Source organism: Cyprinodon tularosa, unplaced genomic scaffold (assembly GCF_016077235.1).
Source record: "Cyprinodon tularosa strain WSP-4 unplaced genomic scaffold, ASM1607723v1 ctg40, whole genome shotgun sequence".
NCBI lineage: Eukaryota > Metazoa > Chordata > Actinopteri > Cyprinodontiformes > Cyprinodontidae > Cyprinodon > Cyprinodon tularosa.
This window is the reverse complement of record NW_024039119.1, coordinates 2187968-2196076: the sequence shown is the minus strand read 5'-3', so window position 1 is coordinate 2196076 and position 8109 is coordinate 2187968. Positions and strand designations below refer to the sequence as shown.

At 40.0% G+C, this 8109-nt stretch overlaps 1 protein-coding gene across 3 annotated transcripts in view; it reads left to right on the top strand.

Annotated features, from left to right (window-relative positions):
* Nucleotides 1-1700: 1700 nt before the first annotated feature.
* The window catches only part of foxp4 (forkhead box P4), a 135374-nt gene continuing 128965 nt past the window's right edge, over nucleotides 1701-8109 (top strand). For 2 of the 3 annotated variants that reach the window (XM_038298143.1, XM_038298144.1), the window contains exon 1: nucleotides 1702-2280. The gene's annotated coding sequence lies outside the window, so the exon portion shown is untranslated. Of the gene's footprint in view, nucleotides 2281-8109 lie in introns of all 3 variants that reach the window. The other variant, XM_038298145.1, reaches the window with a different exon arrangement.

Below are 8109 nucleotides of genomic sequence, written 5' to 3'. Positions count from 1 at the left end.
TCACACAGCGTACGCCCGGCTTTTATTGTTGTTTTTAACAAGTCTCAATATACTACGGTCTCATTAAAAAAAAATAAAAAATTGCATCAATCAGATATTACCCTCTACATCTGATATGTAGACAAAACACATGTTCTCAAACTTACTAAGCTCAACTACTTTTTGAACAGAAAAAAAAAATGTTTTACTCTACAGAAAAACTTCCCTTGCCTTAGCTCATAATAAATAATAACGATGCTTTAAAAAAAAGCTCTAAAAAAAGATATACCGGCCTCTTTCAGTTCATGGTAAACATGAACTGAAAGAGGTCGAGATAAAGGAAGTATGAGAGGTAGGAATTGTGACATAAAACAGTTTTCCTTCTTTATTTTTCTCGTTTCTACAATGTTCATAGAATTTGACAAAAAAAATTTATTAAGTAAAAGGTGACATTTGGGAGACCTGAACTGCTTTCCTTACAGAGGAGGTGGAAACAGTGAGCAAAGATGCTAAAGGCCACATTTATAATTCAGTGTATTATAATGATACAACTGTATATCATACTGTACCTTCTATTAACAGAAGTGAAATTATTGTAAAGAGCAAACAGCTGTTGTGAGGGTTTAAGGTTTGAATTAACCTTACTGGACTAAACAGCCAGTGAAATACAACAGTTAGCGCATTTTTAAATGTTTCATTTCTAAACTTATTTTTACAGTTTGTTCCATAACTGAATTTGTGTTTTTGCAATCCTTAAAGGTAAAAGGTTCTGGTCAGCATGCTAGGTTGCATTTTAGTTTAATTCAACTTCCACTCAGTTTATTCAGGTAGCATCAGTCACCCCCCCTCCCAAAAAAAAATTAAGTTAAAAATATTTCAAGGCTCTAAAGGAGCAAAAAATAAGAGATTCTTTATCAAGAACTATTTATTCAGATCGATCCAGGACAATCACACCATATCGACAAATTCAGCTACAAACTTTACTTTTCAGTAAGGCACAGGGTTTAATGCTAACCTGAAAAAGGTTTTCCTATCAGTTGAAATTTATTATTTTTTTTTGCAATGCTGTCACTGTTTAGGCCAAGGAAATGTCATGAAAGCTGTAAAAAACGAAATTTTATTTTATATACACTCTGTGTATAAGAAATGACAATAAAAGTTGTCATCTGAAATAAATCTGTTTTATAAAATGTATTATAAAATAATTAAATACAAGTAATGATCCAATCTCACAAATCTGGCCCTTTGGGAACTATATCTAAAACAAATTGTACCATCTAAACCTGGGCCCATTATTTGACTTTTAGAATGATTAAAAAATATATAAAAGGTGATGATATAGGTCATCAGGTTTTATGCGTATTTATATTTTATTATTTCAGAAATATAAATATATATTGATTCTCTTAAAAGGTAGGGAAAAAAGCTGTTTGTCCTGATTGTGCTTTGTTTCTGGCGGTTTCTGGGCTCAAACTTTGTGCAGCCCAACATCTGTTGCTCTCTGCCTCCACAATAGCACAACTCAGCAAGGATGCAAAGCGGGTCAAAAGATCAGTGCCTTCCCCTCAATCCACACACACACACACACACACACGCCTGGAGAGCGACATAGAGACAGCTCCCTTCAAATGCAGTGCGCCACTACTTTGCGCACCTGCTTTAGAGGAAATACGGTAAAGCGCAGCAAACTCTCCCCCCGAGCCACACACACACACACACACACTCCCTTCAAACACACACACTCACACGCGCTCAGCCGAAGTGATTCAACCCTGATTTCCAAGCGAGCAACAAGACAGGATGCCCAAAAGTGCAGTCCGGCCGGGAGGTTTTTACGCGCCGGTTTGGCTTCTTTGAGGAGAAAGCCTTTGGAAGCAGGAGCAGCAAGTGAAGAAAAGAAAGGCGCGTTGTTTCTCCCCCGCTGCAAGTTGCGCTCATTGCCAGAGTTTTTAGCGGCAGTATTGTTCCGACTTCACTCTAGAGGGGCCACTCTGAGGAGAGAGGACGCACACAAAAGGGGGGGAAAGGAAAAGGGACTTAACGACCAGGCTTTTTTCGCCGCTTAAAAAGAAGTAATGGTCTTAAGACCATAGATTTCTCTGTCTCTTTTGCTCTCTTTTCCTCTCTATTGTTTTTTTTTTTCTTCCATTTTTTTTCGCGTCCCGTCTGGTGGTGCGCCCCTCTTGTTTGTCGCCGTGAAGAGAGAGTGGAAGCGCCGGGGTGCGAGGAGCAGAAGCGGGGCTGTCCACATGCTCCAACCGCTGGCGTGAAAGTTGACTTCTTCAGAAACCGAGAGAACAGGTTGATGCATTATCTCTGCACCATTACTTTCTAAACTCTTCCTTCCTCTCTTTCCGCGCTTCCATTGAAACTCTCTGATGCATAACTTTCTTTTTTTCCTTCCCACTTATTGTTTATAAAGATTTATAATATTATCAGTTTATTGAAGTAAAGCAAACAATCATGTTTCTTTTTCTGTCGCTGCTTCTTTTCAACTTTGACTATTTCTAACCCGAAACTTTAAAAAAAAAGAGCCACATGTGATTTGTTTGTAAAAAGTGATGATTTTCTCTCTTCTTACTTTTGTTTTAGTAAGAAAAAAAAAGTTATATTTTGTTTCAAAATCTCCTTTACGAATCCCACTTATTAACGCGATATTTCGCGTTATTAAACGTTAATAACCGCGTGGCGGAATGTTTTTCCTCTTTAAAGAAAACAAAAAAACTTTTTCTTGGTTGTTGTTGTTATAAAAGCAACTGAAATGTCGGGAGCCCAGGTCCGAAAAAAATAAAAATAAAACTTAAACTAAAAAGGTTTATGATAAATGTATGAGGAGTTGTAATGTTTTATTTTATTTAACGCCATAAACGCTTCTTAATTGAATATTTCAAACATTTATTAAGCTACTAATGATTAAACTATGGTGATTAAAATGATAGAAAATGACTTAGATTATCTGCCTGCTGGAGATAAAAGCGCTCTTGTCTTGAGGAGGGATGGGGGGGCTTATTGAGCTGACATGGTCAATAGGTTTGGGGGAACAATACTTTCTTTTCAAAAGATTCTGACTTTTGAAACCAGAGTCGCTCTGTGAGACCTCACCGAGGGTTGATGCTGCTTCCTTCATTTCTGTCCTGCTTTTAAAGTTTCATTTGCATTACAGTAATTTAAAAACACACTTTAAATCTTATTCTTTTGCTTTTATGACGCGAGAAAAGTTGTGAACCATATTAATGTGAATCCTAAAAGTGCGCGTCTGCAGCATGGATTCATTTTAGTTGTGTAAAACATTGACACTTAACGCTGATAACAATATTATTAATTATACTTCAATATAAAAAAACATACACGGCTTATTTATAATAAAATGATGCATTGTTAGATTTCATGCCGGCCTATGTAGAAACTAAAGCATGTTTCTGCTTAAAATAGGAAATAGGCCTTAAACACTGAAGAAAATCCTAATTTCTCCAAAAGGAACAAAAAAAAGGAGACGTTTTCTGCGCAAGGATTGGAAACAAAACGCAGCAACTTTACGCATAAAAAAAAGAAAGTTTTTTTTTTTTTTTTTTTTTTTATCTAATATGTAGATTCTGAAATAAAATCAACCAGCGGATTCCTGCGTGTCAGCTGCGCATAAAAATGGCTGCGGAATGAAATGACAATTAATTGCTGTTAGTTGTCTGTCAGTCGGACACAAGCATACAGGCCGTGTGGGTGCAACACTCTGACACGGGCATTATTGCCCTGTGATTGATGGGCGCGGGGGCATTTGGCATAATTAATTTTATTTACTGTGTCCTTTCTGCACTGTTGTCCCCCCCTCATCACCCCCCTCCCCCCTCTCTCCCCCCACCAGCAGCTATACCTCCATGTGTCTGTTGCGGCATTTTCTCGGCGTGATGACACACTTTTAATTGCGCTTTAATAGAAGATCCAGCGGGAATAATAATAATAATAAAAAAAGAAGAAGCTCTAAATCATATTTCATGACCTTGCCACATTTTGGAAGGCGTTTTGTTCCGGTTTAGTTTTAATAAGGCGCACAGCTCCAGGTGCGTCAATGGATGCGTCAATAACCATTAGTTATAGAGTTTAACCTTTTATTCCTGTTTTTTGAAAAATCTGCGCATAGTTGTTTTCTTTTAAACTTTTGGCCTATTTTCTTACCACTTAATTTCACTCATGAAACAAAGAATCACAAATTAATATATGACTGTCAGCAGTGTTTGGTAATAATTTATATTAGTATTAGAAATGAGGATTTTAATCATTTGAAGCAGGTCCTGTGAAAATAGAGCATAAAAAACTTTCCCAACTTCATTTTTTTGGATGATTTTAAACTGCTGCTTTTTGTTGTCTTAAGATTTAAATTTGATATATTTTTCTTTTTATAAAAAAAAAACTTTATTTTTTATATTTATGTTTGCATCAGGCTGAGTGATCATTGTGATTTCCACTTTCCAGTATACAAAGCAGGATAAAGTCCCTCTGCTGCAGTAACGGTGAGATGCTGCTTTTTTAGAGGAATGTTAGAAATTAGGACCCAAAAAGTAGTTTTCATTTTTTTTTTTTTTGGAAGAAAAAGAAGCTGAACGTGAAAGAAGGCTGAAGGTGTCTGAGACTCTCCCTGCCTGCTTCCCGGCTGTTGTCTTTATTTGCAACCTTTTTTTCCATCTGACTTGCCTCAACACTTTCCTCTCTGCCTTATTTTCTTTCTTCCCCCCGTTTTTAAAGCTTACGTGTTCTGTTTTATATCATCCCATGTTTCCTTTTCTCCTGTTTCCTAAATTCCTATCAGTTTCAGGCAGTTGTTTCTGTGCTTGCACAATGCTTAAATGACGATTTTTCTTTTTTCCCCCCAATGGTCCTGGAATATGTGGAGTAGTGCGTGCACGGCGGGGCGTGACTGGGAGCCGTGTAGGAAACCCGTCTAGAGAGACAGGCGATAATAATGAATCTCACGCGCTCTAAAAACCCCTTCAATGGGATTAAAAGCCACCGATGTGATTGTATTATTCCATAACTCACTCAAAGAGTCCTTACCTCCATCATGAGTACATGTGAAGGTACATGTGGAACAGTGTATGCATCCGAGCGTGTGTGTAGTGCTCCTCAATTCACCTGTCCTGCTTGAGTGAAAATGGACAACGTTTTGAGGTTTTTAAATGTCCTGCGCGTTGGAAGCCTATCGACGACTCGCTGCCGTCTGTCTCCACATCTCTGATGCTCTCTTCATTAAAACCCTCTCCCTTCATCCCAAAACCCACAAGTCTGAGTGGGCTTTTTGTTCCTAAGTGATGTTGAAGAGCAGGAATATACAGCAGCAGCTATACATGCTGGCTTTGACCTGTGTTCGATCTACTGTTGGAGCACTCGTGTGTTTAATAGCTGAAATGGTTTCATTCTTAATATGCTTTGGTTTTGGGGAAAAAAAGAAAGCAGAAAAATTCTTCCTGGACGAGTAATTTCAAATGTTGGGTTTGAAGCTAATGAACTATAATAGAAAAATGTTTTGTTTTTCAACTTTGGTTGAAATAAATCATATGAAATGTAACAAATATGAAATGAGATTTTTCTTTTCACTAATTGGGGATAAAAATTGAGAGATTGTTATGAAGTTGTAGTGATTGACTGCCGCTGCTCTGCTTCAGACTGAGGCCTGATTATACATGTGGTTCTAATTGAACCTGCTATTTGGGAGAAGCTGAGGGGCCGAACGCTTGTGCAAAAACGTGTGCGTCTGTCTCATAATAAATGCCACACGTCTTTTTTTTTCTTCTCTTTTTTTTTTTCCAAGATTAGATGTGTTTTCTCACAGCGGGTCAGGCGGCGGTGCCGTATCATAAAGTTGCTGTGCAGCAGATGGGGGGAATGTTTTTTTTTTTTTTTCTTTCACTGATTTGGTGGAAAATTTCAACAATCAATTCGTAAATAATCGAAATCGACCAATTTTTCCCTAAATGGGTTTTAATCAGAAATCGTAAAGGCCAATTTTTTCCCTTGATTTAATGTTTTTTACTTGTTTATTTAATACATCTGCACTACAAAATAGCCGTTTTTTGTTTTCCAAGCACATAAACTAAAAGTGTAACCTATGATAAAAATCTGGTTTAAAATGGATCATTTTCCTGCTGGACTCAGAGCTAAGTTAAGTCACTTAACCTGCAGCACATCAGTCCCTTAGTGTTAAACATTCCTTAGCAAAAAAAAAGGAAGTCAGTATCGTCCAGAAAAAGATTTAACTATTGTTGTTTGCTATTGAAACTTGCAGATTATTTATCTCGTATTCGTTTTTCCTCCTCGATGTGTGACTCGGTGTTAACGTCTCCACAAAGATGAGACGTTTCCGAAAGTCTTTTTGTTTTTTCACGGAGTCTATCAGAGCTCAGTCCCATTACATGCTGATGGATGTGGGAAGAAGTGACCCAACAGCCCAAAACGGAAGAGACAGTTTCCTATGGGTGTGGAGGGGTTGGCTTGGGGTTTCATGCAGAGATAGAAAACATATAGAAGGTGTTGGCGGGGGAAAACAACTGTGTGAGAGCTCCTCGCCTGGGTTGTCGAAGCCGAGGAAGCATTAGATCAGCTTCTCCAGAGTGGCGCTTGGCACCTGAGAGCTGGAAGGGAAAAAGGAGGCGGTGGGGGGCTTGGGGGGGACTGTGGAGTCTGGAGGACTGAGAGCTTGAAGTGAGGTCGGAGCGCAGTTTAATTTCAGAGTCGTGGCGGATCAAGAGGTCATTGCTGCAGATCGGGTAGAGCACTCAAGATGGTCAATGTGTGCTGGAGAGCAGAGAAAGGACGCCTGTTGTGTTCGAACCGAGCATCTTCATGAAAAAAAAGCTCCCATGGTTCATTGTGCCTCCGCCTTAACTCTGCATCGCTTCTGACAGCTATATTTGTGTTATGGATTTTCCTTCAGTCTGTCCTGTCTTCTTTTCCTCCCCCCCTACCTCCCTCCACCCTCTGACCTTTTGTAAGCACTTCATCAGAGAGCCGTTGGTGTTTTCTAAAGCCCCGCGACAAACTGACAGGGCAGCCGTCAATCGAGCGCAGCGACGATGAGCCTCCCCTCTGAACAACAATGCGCCCCAAACTTTCTGCAGCTCTGCGTTTAGTGTCCGTTGAGGGGACGGCTGCAGAGGAAGGGTTTCGGTGACAGCTGTGAGGCGCGGGACCCCGAATCGTTTTGCAGACCTCACAAACCGCCTGACTTATGTGGAGAAGCACTGCGCAGCTCCTGAGTGGACAAGAGAGAGGGGAAAATTAGAGATTCACCCATGAGGGAATCTCTAATCCCCCCCCCGCCCCTTATCAGTCCTGAAGTTTAACTCCCCAAAAAAGTTAAGCAGATTTCATTTGGGTATTCTTGGATATCATCCCGAAATATTTGCATTCCCTTCCACTGGGTTGAGCGTAGATTAACATATGATGATAGGAAATTAGCCGTGTGTCTTCTCTTCCTGTACTGAGGAGGTAATAACCATTTAAATGCATCTCATTATGTTTTCTAATCCGCAAAGTATCAAAATGCTGGCTAACACAGGCGAAAGTGAGGCTGCAGCACTGCTCTTTTATGGTATTAGTATTTGTGGTATTAGTTCCAGGGGACATGGGATGCCTACTTAAGCTATTAGCATGTGAGGCGCCGCGGGATGATCCATCCCCCTGACAGGACGAGCTGTTAGCCAGTGTTAAACCATATCACAATGGGCTGCCGGGGTTGACGGATTGACAGAGCTCCACTCGTCTGGGCCGCCCCCTTCCTTCCTTCCTTCCTTCCTTCCTTCCTTCCTTCCTTCCTTCCTTCCTTCCTTCCTTCCTTCCTTCCTTCCTTCCTTCCTTCCTTCCTTCCTTCCTTCCTTCCTTCCTTCCTTCCTTCCTTCCTTCCTTCCTTCCTTCCTTCCTTCCTTCCTTCCACAGCTACATTACATCTTAAAGATTTATTCAGTTATGACAGGAGCAGAGCTGAGATGGGGGGGAATACTTTCTTAAAACTTCAGGAGGAAGTAACTTTGGTGTGAATGATAAAGCAAACAGCAGTGGACTTTGCCCCCTTTGTTTAGGCCTGCAGCTGTAGATTGCTTTAGTAATCGATTACTAAAACATCATCGACATAACTAGGGATTT